Source organism: Cornus florida, unplaced genomic scaffold, assembly GCF_030987335.1.
Source record: "Cornus florida cultivar Cherokee Brave unplaced genomic scaffold, ASM3098733v1 CherokeeBrave_3.0.0_Hap2_Chr02, whole genome shotgun sequence".
In the NCBI taxonomy this organism is placed as follows: domain Eukaryota; kingdom Viridiplantae; phylum Streptophyta; class Magnoliopsida; order Cornales; family Cornaceae; genus Cornus; species Cornus florida.
In genome coordinates, this window is record NW_026775572.1 from 41,179,711 (window position 1) to 41,197,507 (window position 17,797).

A 17,797-nucleotide genomic window follows, 5' to 3' on the forward strand; every position below is an offset into this window, starting at 1 on the left:
ACTTTCAAATTTCGTGGCGAAAGCCTTTTAGCCATAAGAATTAACTCATGGCTCAGTCGTGGGTGTAGCTCCATCACAGAATGCCAATAACCACGACTAAAAATTTTCGTGGCAAAATGTGGACCTTTAGACACAAATTTGAACTCATGGTAAAATATCTTCTATTGCCACAAGCTATTTTGTGGCTAAATAACAATACTTTCGTGGCAGGTATCAATCTCGATATAGGAATTAATCGTGGCTAATTCAATCCTTTCGCAACGAAAATATTTATCGTGGTACAATAAGTCTTTTCCCACGAAATTTATTTGTAATTATAAATTTAATTACCCACAAATATATGTTATAGCAAATACTCAAAATAGGCCACAAAGTTTATTCGTAACTATAATGTTAATTGCCCACAATATATATCGTGGCAACTATCCAAAATAAGCCACGGAGTTTATCCGTGACTATTCTATAATTAATAAAATAAAATTTAATTTAATAACCAAATATATATATATATATATATATATATATATATATATATATATATATTGATTCTATAGCCCTGATTGATCTGTTAATTTACATCGAGTCCCACAACATTAATAAAAAAAGTGTTTATATCAAAATTGAAAGTAATTAACTCATATATATATATATATATATATATATATATATATATATATAACAAAAATAGTAAATTAAAACCACATAAATACATACAGCATTAATAATAATAAATTGTTAAACTAATATTTTCCTTAAAAATTTATAGATAGAGTCCAATAGAAAGACAAGGGCATACCATGTGAAAGCAACAACCAAGGCCCAAGGCTAAACAAAATGAACCATCAAAGCTAAAAAAACAAAACGCCTACACCTAGAGTACAAACCAAAATAAATCTGCAATATCATAGCAATCTCCTGCTCAGAAAGCAGAAACATAGAGCATTGTAGCAGCGACATTCCACAAAACCAGCGAAGATACCAAATAGCACAAGTCACTGCAGCAGCACGAAAGAAGCAACAGTCAGAACCTGCACACACCGTAGCATAATCATCCACATATCACTACACCAGCACCAATATGGAACAAAACAGAAGCTTCATCATTGCAAAACAATTTCAAAATGCATAGTATAGTTAGATTAAATACAATAAAACAGTTCTAAGTTCTTAGAAGGATTAATATCATAGCATAGAGCATGAATAAACTAATTCTGCATCGAAATACATGATTTACATATTTAATATATTTCCTACATAATCTGGGTAATGTAATAATGTCCACTGATATCCTGCATAGTGTCATACTACAATCAATCCATTCAAAATGGATAATTCATAATATTAAAGGCCACAACCAAGTTGTTAGGGTGAACTCATTTGATACAATAAACAGAGAAACGAAACCTATATCAAAATTGATAAGGTAACCAGATCATGCATGCACCCATGAATCAAAGTATAGTAAATTAAAGGAAAAAAAAAAAAAAAAACCATTTCCTTTAACAAATTATAAACAATAGATAACATCCCAGGATTGTAAGAGAATATGCAAGTTTCATGCTATTATTCAAGCTTAAATATAAGAGAATTGCATTAACAATACAAAATTCAAAGAGAAATATGCAAGTTTCATGCTATTGTTCAAATTTATGTTATGTAATCACTGTTACAATATATATATATATATATATATATATATATAGGCCTATCCAACTAGAGAACAACCCTTGGTATAAAAACAAGGAATTTTGACCTTCACATCTAAAAGCTTGAACATGTTTATTAGTTATGAAGGACTTGTCTTGAGAAACATATAACATATTGTTGATGTACTAGAAACAAAGAAAAATCAAATAGAATAATTTTTTATATTTAAAACACAATATAAACTAGACAAAAACACCTATTCGCCTACATGCAGGGGTAAATCTCATGGATGGTTATCTTGAAGTTTGGGGGATTTTTATCATCCTTTTTTTTTTTTTTTTTTTTTTTTTTTTTTTTACTTTTTCTTTTTTCCCTTTCCTTGGTTGAAATTTATATCTGTTTAAACTCGAAGTCCCCCTGTTACAACTCTGGTAGAGTTGTATTTGCTTATACTGAGGAACTACAATATGGACATCCTTTCATGTAATAAAAAATGACTTGTTCGGTTCCCCACTGATCCTTGGGCATAAAGAGGCTGGGGTACCATTATAATATCATGACTAGTTTAAAAACTGCTTTATTTTTTACCATCTTGCTTTTCAGTTATCAAGAGAAAATCAGTAGAATGAGACATAATAGTATTTTCTAAGAGCTACATAATATATTGATTTATTTCTATTAACCCTGTTTTTTTAACCCCTGATTTTTTTAATTCATTTTTCAAAGGTGACCAGTACCAAATGCCTCTGATTTTCTTCTTTGAACTTTTAAAAATAAAAAATATATATTAATCCTTTAAACGATATATATATTCACCTTTTACAATCAACTAAAACATGTGAGGAAATAACAATAAATTAATTAGATGAAAAAATTCTGAAGCTATTAACTTTCCAACCTTTAATAACATTCATTCTAGAACGAAATATGTGATTTAATTAATTAATCAATTGAGAAATAAAAGCAAAAATAAACTTGTTGACCAGAGATGATAACGTTTTTCTTTTATTCAGCTTACCTAAAATAAAATTAAAAAACAAAAACCACTAAGAATAATAATAATGATAATGATACTAAAAATAAACAAAATAATTAATAATAAAAAAAGAAGGAAAGCAGAAAATTTTGATTACCTGCTAATAGGCTGTATGAAAGAAACTTAGAGAACTTTAATTGTAATTTCTCCCAAGCTTCATCCCCTAAAGTTTATCCTAAAACAAATGGATCAAGTCAGACAAACAGATCTGATGGACATGATCGAGCTTTAAAAAAATAGAAAAACAGAGAAAAAAAACACAGTGCGTGAAGAAGAACACAAACCTAGACAATCTGTTGAGATTGGGGGAAGAGTGATTGGAGAGAGGGAGGTATCCTGTGGAGTATGAGGAAGGAGTAATGGTAGAGAGAAAGAAAGGCGTAATGTGGAATACAAAGTGAATGTAGAGAGAGAGAGAGAGAGAGACGTGAGTGCCGAGTGGGGTGTTCTAGAGAGAAGACACAGATTAGGAGTTGGGTAAAGTACACATATACACAAATAGGTCAAAATGACAACGTCTGGTCTTTTTCTTTTTTTATTTTTTTTTTGAAAAGTGAAAATTTGAAAATATTTTGACACGCCGTAAAGGAAGGCGCCAAACTTTCCCAGAAAAAAATTTCATGGCGAGCGTGTAGTGGTAGAGAAAAACCAATTTTTTGTAATGTATTTAATCAAAAACATTATTCAACTATTTATATAATAAAATAACAATTTTTTTTATTTTTATAATTATCATTTCAAATTTATTCTACAAAATTTTAAATAAAATTTATTTTCTTTTCTTTTTATTCAAATTTTATGTCTAAAGGTATGTATCAAAGTTAGAGTCTGAATGTATACCTAATTTAGTAATAATATATCTAATTTGTAAGGGTATAAGTGGAAGATTTAGTCATTTATGACTTAAATGAAAAAAGCAATCTCAAAAGTAGGACTTACTTGTCTTAAAGATAATATTCAAAACACGTTTGTTTTTCAATGTGAAAAATTGGACTTGATGGTAATTTTCCCTAATTAATATTACTTGCAAAAATCAGGGTAGTTTGACTTCAAATTTTTTACTTAACTGATACTCAACACTTTATAGTATAATAAATATACATTAGGAATAGACATAAATTATATTAAAAAGCTATAATAAAGAAAAGTGGGGTCCTAAAATTATAAGATTATCTCTCTATATACTCCATAGGGATGGCAACGGGGCGGAGTTTAGGCAGGTTTGATAAAATTATAATATCCTTTATTTGCACAAATTGAAACAATGGTGGGTTAATTGCACATTTTGTATATTATTGGGGCTTTTTTACACTTGACCCTTTTTTTAATGACAAGGAGTAAAATTTAAAAAAGGATCAATTTTAAGAATATTCCATTTTGAATTTTTATCAATAATTAATTTGTTAGAATAGGTCGGGATCATGTATTTTTTGACCCCACTACAAGAAAAAAGGGCTTCTACGAGGGGCCAAAAACACCGTGGAAACCTATTCACGGCGCATTCTAGGCCCTCGTGTATGATGGTTCCGTAAATACTCAATTTTTTTTTTTTCAGGAAAAAATCTATCTCGTAGAAAAATAATAGATTCGTCGTAGAAATTTTTTTTTTTTTTTTATATATATTAAATTTATTTACAGTTAATACTTAACCTACGAGGTGTTGAGCATGCCGTAGAAAAGTTTTTTACAGCGAATTGTAACTACCTGTAGAAAACTCACAAGGCACCGTCAGCTGCTCTAGAAAAGACTAATCTCATGAGGTACCAATGGATGCCGTAGAAAAGTTTTCTACGGCAAATTTTAACTACCCATAAATAATCTCACGAGGCATTGAAGCATGTTATAGAAAACTTTTCTACGACGAATTTTAACTACCCGTAAATAATCTCACGAGGCATTGAAGCATGCCGTAGAAAACTTTTCTACGGCAAATTTTAGGTACCCGTAAATAATATAAACCATTCTCATGACTTGTCATGCATGCCGTAGAAAACTTTTCTACGGCAAATTTTAGGTACCCGTAAATAATATAAACCATTCTCATGACTTGCCATACATGCCGTAGAAAAGTTATTTAAGAGAATTTTCACTTATTTACGGTATTTCAAGCTCTCCGTAAATAATATATATATATATATATATATATTTATAAATAATGCACCCTTAATTAATTCTAATTAATCATCCATAACCTATAATTCACATCACTTTCAGCTATAATTCAATTCAAAAAACATACATATCCCATTAAATATATCAAAAGAGTTAAAATATTTCTACAATTCATCATTTATCAATGTTCCAAAATAGGAAGTACATCCATTTGTTAAGAAAATCATCAATTTCTCAACGCTTCTGTTGAAAAATTGATAAACCTTCTAACACTCGAGTTTCAGTCTGCACTTGTCAAAAAACCACCTCACTGTACAAAATCCACGGTACAAAATCCAAGAAAGTAGTTGCATCACACAAGTCTCAAATTCAGAATGCTAATAAAAAAAGGGAAATAACAAGATTATCATTTATGAATCAAACACAAATATTTTGCTAAGAATATTTTCCTTAGATCTGCCAAAAATATTTTAAGCAGATAATTTTTCTTAATTGAATACTAGATTTTTGTAAGGATGTATGAGAACAGTCAATATCATAATCTTTTTATATTCATGAACACTACAATATCATAATATGTAGTCTCTTTATCTCATGATTATGAGCAAATCTGAAACATTCTGAAACAAATCTGAAACATTGTAGGTTTTTGGTGCAACGATTATGAGCAAATCTGAAACTTTGAATACAAGTCAAGTCTTATATATATATATATATATAAAGAGACTACATATTATGAGGTTAGTTAAAGTTTATATGCATATATTCAGCAGTGGGGATGACTGCTACATATTATGACTGTTGCTGGTCTTGGTTTAAACAAATTTTGCTATGCGAGGCTTATAACTGCCCATAAGAATAAGATACCTATTACTGATGATATGGCTGCCAAAGTAAGTATCAAGTATTTAAACAATCATCATCCTTGCCTTTATCTCATTCCAACTGGGTTGTCCAGTATTTAAACATTGCTTCTGTTAACTTTTTATTCTTTAAGTTTCTAAAGTATTCTTGATTTTCTTTTTCCTGAAAAAGATAATTGAGCTTGTTGAGCAGTCCAGGGAGTGGTCACCAGTTGAAGCATCAAGAGATAATGCTGAAAATGTTATGATGGGTATTTCTGAAGAGGAGTTATATAATATCTCCACTACTAAATATATGCATAGGCGTGGCGGATTCCTGGCTAGGGAGTTAACTGTAAATCAGGTTAGTCAAAGTTTATATGTTTTTTTTTTATTTTATTTCTTTTCCCTAAGCAAAGTTCTCAAGTTTCTAATAAGACTCCAAATCTTAGCTATGAGTGCTTCAATTAAGTAGAGAACATCTTTTACAGGAATTTTCCAACAAACCTTAAGTGTAATGGTTATGGGAATCTAGGGTGATCGTTCTACTCTTTTATAGGTCTAATGCTTCCATCTTTTAATTATTCACTTCATAGCATACCAAAAATCACCCAAACAGCCATAGTTATGGTTCATGTGTACCCACTCTCAATCTCTTTGTTTCCAGTTGAAGCCCTAATACCTCGCTCTCACTCTCACTCACATTCGGTTCAATATTTGTACTCAACATCAGATCGAATTGCTCCAGGTATTTCTTTTTCTTTATATATATCGATACGGTTCTTGATGTTGTGAAAATAAATTTTATTTTACAGCGTGGGGAGCTAGAAATAGATAAAATATTGCTTGGAATATATATATATATATATATATATATATATATATATATAGTACTATTTTTTTTTTCTCCCTTTTACCCTTTTCCTCTAAAAAAAAAGGCGATTTAGGGTTTGGCTTTTGCTCAGGTGGCCAAGACGGAACTTACAGTGATGGAGGAGGGACATGCCTCCTCCCCAATCCCGCCGGCAGGATCTCCAAGCCGAACTACTCCCTTTCACTTCTTGGTGTCAGTTTTTCACTGAAACCACATCTAAATTTCAAAATCTTAAGTTCCATAGCAATGTTAGTGGGAAGAAAAATTTTATTTCTGAAGATGACGTTGCTGAAGAAATTAAGTACTGGTCCTCCTCTGTGGTAGGATACGATTTGGGGAAGAAACCCTATTACCATTAATTCAAAACCTTTGTTGAGAAGCGTTGGTCTAAGAATTTTACTATGCTGTATTTGTTTACTATCCATGTTCTTTCTAAAATGGATCAAAGTCTTTTGCTTCAGGTTAAAATTGTTCAGACTGGGGAAGGGTTTTTTGTACCCTAGTATATGCTTCCAATTATGTTGCAGGTAGGCAAAGATTATAGAGTCATTTGAATATTCAAGCTGCTATGGTTACTGGTCCTTGGCTGGTGGTTGGAGATTGGGAGAAGGGTTCCTCAAAGACTTTTGGATGAATATAATGATTGTATACAGAAGGCGGGATTGGTAGAACATACAACCTCTAATGGAGATTGGACTTGGTGTAATAGACAAAAAACTGACAGAAGAATATTGGCTAAACTTGACAGAGTTTTTACCAATGATGCTTGGCTGCAAATGTTCACAGGTATTAAAGTATCTTATTCAGATCTACTTCTTCGGATCACTATGGAGTTTTCATCAACATTTTTAGACAATTTGCTAGTGGTCCTAAACCTTTCAAAATGTTAAAAATTTGGTGCTTGCAAGAAGGCGTTGCTGAGGTGATTCAAAAAGCCTGGGATGAGGAGGTTACAGGGAATCCAATTCACATCTTGCTCAAAAAGTTGAGATCAGTTAAGGTATCTATTAAAGAATGGAATAAGAATTCTTTTGGAAATATCACAGAGAAGGTTAACTCTTCAAAGCAGAAATTAGAAGATATTCAAATGGATTTATTAGCCACTCCTACAGCTGATTTATTTGAGCAAGAGGAAGTTGCTAGAGAGGTTAATCATTCTGCACTATGCTCTTAAGAAATTTTATATGCTCAAAAATCTAGAATATTGTGGTTAAAGGAAAATGACAAATGCTCATCTTACTTCTATCATAAGATGAAACAACATAATCAATTCAATGCTTGGGACTATTTGCTAAGTAAGGATAGACTTTGGGTCTCTTGGTTTAAAAATAGATACTCCTCTCATTCTACATACTGGACTGCTGTTCCCAAATCTTCATACTCCATTCTTTGGAAAAATCTGATTAATATTAGGGATTTCATGCTTTTGAATGTCAATTTTTCAATTGGTACTGGACAAATCTTTAATCTCCTAACTGATCCATGGTGTGATGGCCAGACCTTATTGGAGAAATTTGGTCATAGAATAGTTCGAAGGCTGGGGTTCTCTTGGGATGCACCTTTGTCTAATCTCATGGATAATGGAGAATGGAATTCGGATTTATTATAAGCTGATAATTTAAGGCCTACCAAAGATTATCTCCAAACTATACCTATTGAAGCTAGAGCTGACAAATTCCTTTGGGCTGGAGGTCCTTTCTTTTTCAAAAAGGCTTGGCAGAAGTGTAGAGTTACACATTCAAAGGTTGATTGGTTTAAGTTTTGCTGGGGGAAAGTACGGCCAAGATGGTCTGTCAATGGTGTCTTCTTGTTACAAGATAAGTTACCTTCAATGATTAATCTATAGAAAAGGAAAGCCTTTTTAGCTCCAAGGTGTTCTCTTTGTTTACATGATATTGATTCCAGAAACCATCTATTTTTTGAGTGTTCCTTTTCTAGAACTTTTTGGCAGTGGATAGCTGATACTATGAAGTGGGAGATTGTTCTTTCTTCTCTTTTAACTTTGGAGGATTTACTACATTGGTTTTCTGATAGCTGATACTATCAGTACTATGGTTGCTGCTTTTTCTGAAGTTCATAGATACTGAAGAATTTCAGAGGCGAGTTTATGTTTATAATGTTTTAGATTAGTTGCCTAAATTTTACTACTTATTTTTCTTTGTTTTATGTCATTTTTTGTTGTTGATATTTTTTCAGTATGCACTTATGCTAGTTTTTCTGACTTCCTGAAATGATATTAATGATTTGATTATATTGTTATATTTCAAACTTTGGGATCTTAAACAACTTGGTGAGTTTGATATCCTCCTGACATCCATTATTATAAGAAATTATTCTCCAACCAGTTGAGGTTTGAAATGTAGTAATTGATCATTCTTGTGGGAATTGTTTACGGATGTTGTCTACCTTACACAAACATCAAGAATTTGGTATTAACTAACAATTGCCACTGGCCCACTGCATTTCTCAAAGTTATAAATTCAATTTTAGGCTTATCCTAAAGGCTTCACACCAATTGATTAATGAAATTGTGTTAGGAGCTCTATTTAATATAAGTTTAAGAGCCAAATCATTGTAAAGCAAATGCTCAAAAGGTGATGTCTTTTAGATGGTTCAGTGCATACCTTACCTTAATCTCATATGAATTTTCTTTCCATTCTAAGTCATATCTCTTATAATATTTCACTTTTTAAAATCATTTTTAATGGTTTCATCCCATGTTAGTCTCCATTTTACAAGAGCATCTATAGTTCTTCTTTGGATATAACCTAAGTCTATTTTTTTTTTTATCTTATTACTAATAGGTGTCACTTCATTTCTTTCTCACATTTTGATTAGTAGCTCCTTCTATTCATCCTTGTTATCTGTTTCTTTTTTTAGAGTCCATCACTGTAACAACCCACTCCACCACATGGTATGATATTGTCCGCTTTGGGCCTGAGCCCGCACAGGCTTACTCTTGGGCTTCACCCCAAAAGGCCTCAAACCAATTGGAGGTGACACACTTACATATAAGCATTTCACCTTTCCTCTACCCAGGCGATGTGGAACTGTGCACCCGTAGCTCGCCAGTGTGGTAGCCTATTAGTGTCTCTCGCATTCGCCCACGACACACCCGCCCACAAGGTCATCATAATCCACCCCCCTTGGAGGCCCGACGTCCCCGTCGGCACACTTCCGGCTGGGTCAGGCTTTGATACCATTCATAATGACCCACTCCACCACATGATATGATATTATCCGCTTTGGGCCTGAGCCCCCACGGTTTTGTTCTTGAGCTTCACCCCAAAAGGCCTCATACCAATTGGAGATTACACACTTACATATAAGCACTTCATCTTTCCTCTACCCAGGCAATGTGAGAATGTGCACCCATAGCTCGCCAGTGTGGTAGCCTGACAGTGTCTCTCACACCCGCCCACGACACACCCGCCCACAAGTTCATCACAATCCACCCCCCTTGGAGGCCCGACGTCCCCGTCGGCATACTTCCGGCTGGGTCAAGCTCTAATACCATTTGTAACGACCCACTTCACCACATGGTATGATATTGTCAGCTTTGGACCTGAGCCCGCACGGATTTGCTCTTGGGCTTTACCCCAAAAGGCCTCATACCAATTGGAGATGACACATTTACATATAAGCACTTCACCTTTCCTCTACCCAGGCGATGTGGGACTGTGCACCCGTAGCTCGCCAGTGTAGTAGCCTGACAGTGTCTCTTGCACCCGCCCATGGTACACCCGCCCACAAGGTCATCACAATCCAACCCCCTTGGAGGCCCGACGTCCCCATCGGTACACTTCCGGCTGGGTTAGGCTCTGATACCATTTGTAACGACCCACTCCACCACATGGTATGATATTGTCCACTTTGGGCCTGAGCCCCCACGGTTTTGTTCTTGGGCTTCACCCCAAAAGGCCTCATACCAATTGGAGATTACACACTACATATAAGCACTTCACCTTTTCTCTACCTAGGCAATGTGGGAATGTGCACCCATAGCTCGCCAGTGTGGTAGCCTGACAGTGTCTCTCGCACCCGCCCACGGCACACCCGCCCACAAGGTCATCACAATCCACCCCTCTTGGAGGCCCGACGTCCCTGTCGGCACACTTCCGGCTGGGTCAGGCTCTGATACCATTTGTAACGACCCACTTCACCACATGGTATGATATTGTCCGCTTTAGACCTGAGCCCGCACGGGTTTGCTGTTGGGCTTTACCCCAAAAGGCCTCATACCAATTGGAGGTAACACACTTACATATAAGCACTTCACCTTTCCTCTACCCAGGCGATGTGGGACTGTGCACCCGTAACTCGCCAGTGTGGTAGCCTAACAGTGTCTCTCGCACCCGCCCACGACATACCCGCCCACAAGGTCATCACAATCACTCTGAACCATATAACTGTTCGATGAAGTTTTCCTTTTTAATTTATTTGTGACTCTTTTATTGCATAAAATCACACTAGCATGTCTCCATTTTGTCTAACATGCTCCAATTCTACTAATTATATCACCGCCTCTCTTATCATATTTTTAGGTTTACATGAATTGTATGTTGTTGTTGGAATAATGAAGACAATATAGGATGGGCTATGTCTGAAGATCTTTGTAGGATGCATTGTATGCAAACAAAGGGTCATAAATAATTAGAATATGTCCGCTCATTAGTAAAGGGTCATAAATAATTAGAATACGGAGAAGTCATTCTCCAATTTACCTACAAATATTGTTCTCCAATTTAAGTAAAGGTATAAACAATATATCAACAACTTCTCCTCCACAACAATCAATCAAAACTTCCACATACGATGATTCCATACTCCCATGCTTTCAACAATTTAAAACAATAAATAAAAATGGCTTCCACACGAGCCGATGTACCAATAAGGTAATAAAGTTCAAGACACATCGCAAAATTGATCATTTAAAGGCACGTGAACCCCCCCCCCCCCCCCCCCCCAAGTATGAGTATAAAAAGCATTAAAATTGTGCAATCATAAAAGAAGCTTAGTATTTGACCTTTGTTGTAGACTGGAATCATAGAATTATATAATCAGTCCAGTGATTCTATACACAAGTTCAAAGCTGTACACTAAAAACCTACTAAACTAGAAGCTTTGGTTCGTTAGCATTTTTGAGGTAAGTTAGTTGCTGGCTAATAAAAGCAAAATCACATTTTGATTCTAGCAAAGGATTGCTAGGTTAATCTTTTAGATATGGATGACATGGTTTACACAAGATCCGCTAGATGCCAATTAATTTAAATCTAAGCCATATGTTCGATATGATTTCTTTGGGGAAAAAGTCAATGTAATTTTAATCTAAGCCAATGTTCAATATGTATAACCAATCCAGTGATTCAATACACAACTTCAAAGTTGTACACTAAACACCTTCTAAACTTGAAGCTTTGGTTCGTTAGCATTTTCTAAGGTAAAGTTAGTTGTTGGCTAATAAAAGCAAAATCACATTTTGAATCTAGCAAAGGATTGTTAGGTTAATCTTATAGATATGAATGACATGGTTTACACAAGATCCGATATATGCCAATTTTCTTCATTACTATCTTCATCATTTAAAATAGCTTCTTTTTGTTTCTTCATTAATTATTTTTATATATTATAAGGTATGGTTGTTGAATGATCGAAAAGAAAATAAAGAAATGTAAGTATAGTGTTAGATATTACATACCTCCTCATAATGCATTTTGGCAAAGGACTTTGACCCAGCATAATGTATCACATCATTCTTTGACCTGTTTTCTTTGTTCTAGGCACTAATTTCCTACAAAGTAATTGAAAAATGACACAACAAATGAAGGAAAGAATGAAACGTTGAAATCTTTGGAAAATGATATAAATAGAAAAAATGTAGTAACCTTAACTTGAATTTTTTGAAATTACCCGCTCTAGGTCAATTTCATATTAGAGAATCCAATTATATATAAAGCCTTGAAACTTCCAATAGTTGAAAGAATTAACATGACTACAACTGTGCCTAGGAAAAATATATATATATATATATATCTGTTATAGCCTCCCAAACAACCAGAAAATGAAGGAACATAATAATAATTATTTTTCCTAAAGATAAATTTTTCCCAGATTTAATTCAAAATATATATATATATATATATATATATTTTTTTTTTTTTTGGGGCAACACACGAACAGATCTGTATAGAATACAAAATAGAATCATAGAGTTCTGTCCACAACTTCAACTATATATCACAATGTTAAACAAAGCCAAAACCTAAGAGATCAAAAACAAAAGCCCCATTTCCTAATACTTCATTATCTAGATATGAACTAATACAAATACTCACACACATATATATAAGGCCATAAAAAACATATGTATTAAATCTATTAAACTCTACAAAGCACATTGAGTTAGATATAAAAAATACTCTACAAATTACACCATACACACAAAACAATAAATAGAGAGAGAACTCTAGCCTCACCAAGCAAAAAAGCAAATATACAAATCTAAAAAGCAACAGAAAAAAAAATTAAATATAGAAAATAAAAAACACTTACAACACTAATAGAAGAGTAAGTAGTGACACTGAACTTCTAGTTGCTCTGGTAGTCCTTATAGAAAATATCTGCGGCACGAAACAAACAAGCAAATGATAGAAAACATTCCAAACTATCAATCCAATCAACTAAGACAAATGAATGGGATATTCCAAAAACATAAAGGACGGGCACTTTACATGTTCAACTAAACATTTTGAGCTAGTGCAAAATTTACAAATCCATTGAATTGACAACATTTTTAGCTGCTCAAGTGGATCAGTAATGCTGGGGATTAGAGATTTTCTTAAATACACAGTAAACAAGTGTTGCATTCTATAACAATTGGTTACCAAAAAATTGTTAAAATAGCTTGGTAATCTTTTGAAAAATAAAGCTTTAATTTGGTATTTTTAAAACTGTAAGATTAGCAATACAAAATAATAGGGATCATCGAGTCACTTGTTGAATTTAAAGTATTATTGGAAAAAAATCCCCAAGAAACAATTTAGTGACTAATAACAATTTAATAAATAGCTATTAAGTCAAGCATAATTAGGGAAAAAGTCCTAGATATTGGATCAATTTGGGGTGACCTAGGAGGCACTCTGTTAGTTGGTGTGACTTTCAGCACCACTCTAACCAATTCATGCGCACTAAGACAGGGCGTTACACCTTCACCTTGTCAGATAAATATATACATATACATATATATATATGTATATGTATATATTTATCTGACAAGGAGAAGTATATATATATATATATATATATATATATATATATATATACATATATTTTTTATATAATACTAACTAAAAAATGAAAGAAGAAAAAAAAAAAAAAAAAAACAAACAAACAAAACAAAACCCTTTTTTAAACATCTTGTGAAGCTAGAACCAAGTCAGCAGAACTGGAAAAGGCAGAGTGATGGATTAAGCTGTACAGTCTCAAAATAACATTTGTCCTTGGACACATACTCTGCACTTCTTCTTATCTACATGATACACTCTAGTTATCAAAAAAAAAAAATTTGTTTTGTTTTGTCGGCTCTAGTTATCAATTAATTAGCTTTACAGCTAACTTGCACTCCACTTGTGGATAAGAAGATCAATGGTATATAAAGTCTTGTTTATACATTCTATTTTCTTTCCCAATAAAACTTTTTTAAAATTTAGTTCCAAAAGAAGATGGATCCAACTCAGGCCTATAATTTATAATAATACTAAATTTAGTTTGTTATGATTTTTTTTTTCCAAAAAAAAAAAAAAAATATACGTTAAAACCCATTAGTATCATTTAGGTTAATGCAAAATTAGAATATTTCCAGAGCCATAAGAGGAATATTCAAAAATTAAAAAGTAGGGTTTGTGAGAAGATGACGGACCTGCTGCAGGGAGTGTCTAGAGTGGGAAAGTGGGTGAGATCAGAATACAAAGAAGGAAGAAGAAGCTTTGTCCACCATTGATGGATTGACTTTGTTGCCTTTTAATTGAATTGAATTAGATGTTCACCCAATTAGACAAAGAAGAAGCCAATAAACTGCTATATACTACTAAGATCGATTAACAAAACCCACAAAAAAAGGACTTTCCAGCAAGAAAATTAAATTAATGAATGTCGAAAAAGACAAAGGTAAGCAGTGAACAATAAAGCAAACACTCAAGTTTTGTGCATTTAAAGCATTCAAGTTAATTATATGCATGTGTATATGTCTATAAATAGTGACTGTATAAGTAGGGTTCATTAATTATGAAATAAGGGAATTGAGGAGTGAAAATTACCGGCGGTGGGATCGATGTTGAAGACGGCGGAGAGTGTTAAAGGACTCATCGATAGGAGAGTAGAGGATATCAGTAAAGATCATTTCCAGCTGCTGTTGTTGGGGGCTCTTCAAGATCTTTAAGTTGATACCCACTTTGAGAAAAAGAAAATCAATTGGCAATGACTTCAATTGAAAAGAAAGAGATCGATATTGGGGAAGACCATACAAGTTTTTTAGCACTGGATGTCATGTAAAGGCAGAGGGATCATCATCGTCTGAGAGAGAGGATAGAAGGAGAAGAGCTAGGGCAAGCCTTCAGAAAGAGAACAGAACAAGTTTAATTGAGAGGGTTCTGCGCAAGTGTCCCTTGTGGGTAAAATATATATACACATATGTATAAACAGTTGGATCTCTTACCTTAATTTTTTGCTCCAAATTGATGTGTATAACCGTTTGAAATTCGAAGAAATTGTGGCTCCAAATGGTTATTTGTCGTGTCTAAACCAGAGAGAGAAGTCAAATAGAGAGGCGAACCAGAGAGGTAACTCGAATAGGGAATCTACAACATCATCTGCAACTTTTTCGTCTAAAAAGAGAGAGCACAGAGAGAAAGTTGCGGCTTCAACGCGAGAGAAAGAGAGCAAAGAGAGAAAGCTAGGGCTTAGACATGATATATAACCTATTGACAAAAACTACGTCGTTTTTGTCAAATTTTTAATTATGTTTTCTATTATAAAAAAAATCATTTATTTGGCTTTTTGGCGCTAAGTTTCCCGCCGACGGGGAAATTTTTTTTTGGAAAATAGTATTGCTTATCTACGGGGCAAAAAAGGCGCCTTAAATGTGAAATTTATTTACGGCGTCTTTACTACACCGTAAAAGAACTTAATTATGTTTAATAATGTTTTCTAATTAAAAAAATCATTTATCTGGCGCTAAGTTTCCCGCCGGTGGAAGGCTAAAAATAGTATTGCTTATCTACGAGGCAAAAAATACGCCTTAAATGTGAAATCTATTCACGGCGTCTATAATACACTGTAAAAGAACTTAAGTTTGTTTTTTTATTCTTTTTTGTATATATTTTTAAAGTAATTTTAGTAATTTAAGTTCTATTGCTTATTTACGGGAAAAAAAGGCCTTAAATGTAATATTTATCAACGAGCAACATTTATCCCGTTAAAAGTGTACAAATATGCCATAAATATATCTAAATATTCACGACCTTTTTAATACACCGTAAAAAAAAAATTCAACGAAGATTCTACTAAATCCTCGTGAAACATGTAACAATTACGAGGATTCTTTTAAAAACTCCGTAAATGGTGGTAATCACAAGGCAAAATAAAGAAGCCCCGCAAATACTATGTTGTAAAAGCCGACATTTCTTGTAGTGTTTTATAAAATTTTAAACAAAGATGTGAACTTGGGAGTATTGGTCAACAAAATATTAATTGGAGACTTAACCTTGGTATACCTAGGGCTGATTACGGATCGGTTCGGTTCGGTTTGGGAGTAAAATTCAATCCAATCTGGTCCCCACGGATTGGTTAAATTTGAAATCGAATTGATCCGTGTGGACTTTCAATTTTAACCAAGCCAATCTGTGAAATAATGAACAGGGTCGGTTCGGTTCCCACGGATTGGGCATTTTAGACCTTGAAACATTAGTATCTTCTACAGTTGTCATTTGCCAAGAACATAAATTGTTACATCAGATTCAGCTACTAATACCTATTCCAATATTTCTCATCTGAACCAATTATATAACAATTAAAAAAAATCACATATTAAAATCAAACTATATTTTTAAGAGAATAAAAAATTTTAAAATCAAACTTATGGAACTGAATACCTAACCTACCAAAAGATCATCATAATTACATCTCCATATAAATAAATAATAAATCAGAATAAAATCTTTCCAAAAAATATGAGAAAAATAAGACAAATAGAAGAAGTAAGGACATTACAAAAAACAATATGATTTGTTTAGAGAAGAGAAGAATAAGAAAATCCATGAAAAAATCTTGTGAACTCACTGGAAAAGAGGTCGATCCCGTCAAAGAGGTCGTTTCTGTAGGGGAAACGGAATTTTTAAAAACTTTTAGAGGGATTTTCAAATAAAGATCTTGATTCATGTATAGAGACAAGTTTTATGCATGAAGAACATGATAATCTATTCAATTAGAGATAGAAAACTTATATCAAGGTTTGAGTAAACCTTAAATCTCTCCTTTAAAGTGAATGTTCTCACTTATTGTAGATCCCTTTACTAGATGCCTCTTCCTTGAATCTCTATCTTGTTGGTAATGATTAGGGATGGCAATGGGGCGGTTTGGGGTGGGTTTTCCATTCCCCATCCCCGCCCCCGTTTAATTTTGGTGCTCCCAAAATCGTCCCATAACCGGTTAATTTTTTGATTCTAATCCCCATAACCGCCCCCGATCCCGCCCCACTTGCCCATCCCCCGCCCCATAACCGATTATATTTTTAGGACAACTCATGTTAGCCTCTCCAGTCACCTCATCTCTAGTCTCGTTCTCAACTCTGAACTTGCCCTCTCTCTCTCTCTCTCTGCAACTGTAAATAACAAATCTACAAGAATCAGAAGGTGAAAACCCTCTCTCTGCAACTGCAAACAACAAAATCTACAAGAATTAGAAGGTGAAAACCTATATATTTCAGTTTATCTATTGTTTGCAAGAATCAAAAGTTAAAAAAATATATATTATCCATCCACAAATATCTGCAAATCTCCATAGATTCGTGGCCCAACCTTTTTCCAAAACCCTAACCTTTATCCTTCCCTTCCTTTACCTGACCTCTACCACCTCCTCCGGTGTTCACCGCCTCTTCCATTTCCAAACCCTAACCCTTCTGCATTTCGGTCTTGACAAATCATCCGCCGAAGCCGAAGCTCCGATGGCCAGAAAAGTGATGTTTGCGTTCCGGTACATCAAATCGATGGGGATGTTGATGAAAACTTTGGC

At 33.8% G+C, this 17,797-nt stretch overlaps 1 long non-coding RNA gene across 1 annotated transcript; it reads right to left on the bottom strand.

Annotated features, from left to right (window-relative positions):
• Positions 1 to 711: 711 nt before the first annotated feature.
• LOC132294767 (uncharacterized) lies at positions 712 to 3,263 on the bottom strand. The gene is made up of 3 exons (XR_009478207.1): positions 2,968 to 3,263; positions 2,781 to 2,858; positions 712 to 1,028 (listed from the first exon to the last, which is right to left on the bottom strand). It is a non-coding gene; the product is annotated as an uncharacterized LOC132294767 (long non-coding RNA).
• Positions 3,264 to 17,797: the final 14,534 nt, after the last annotated feature.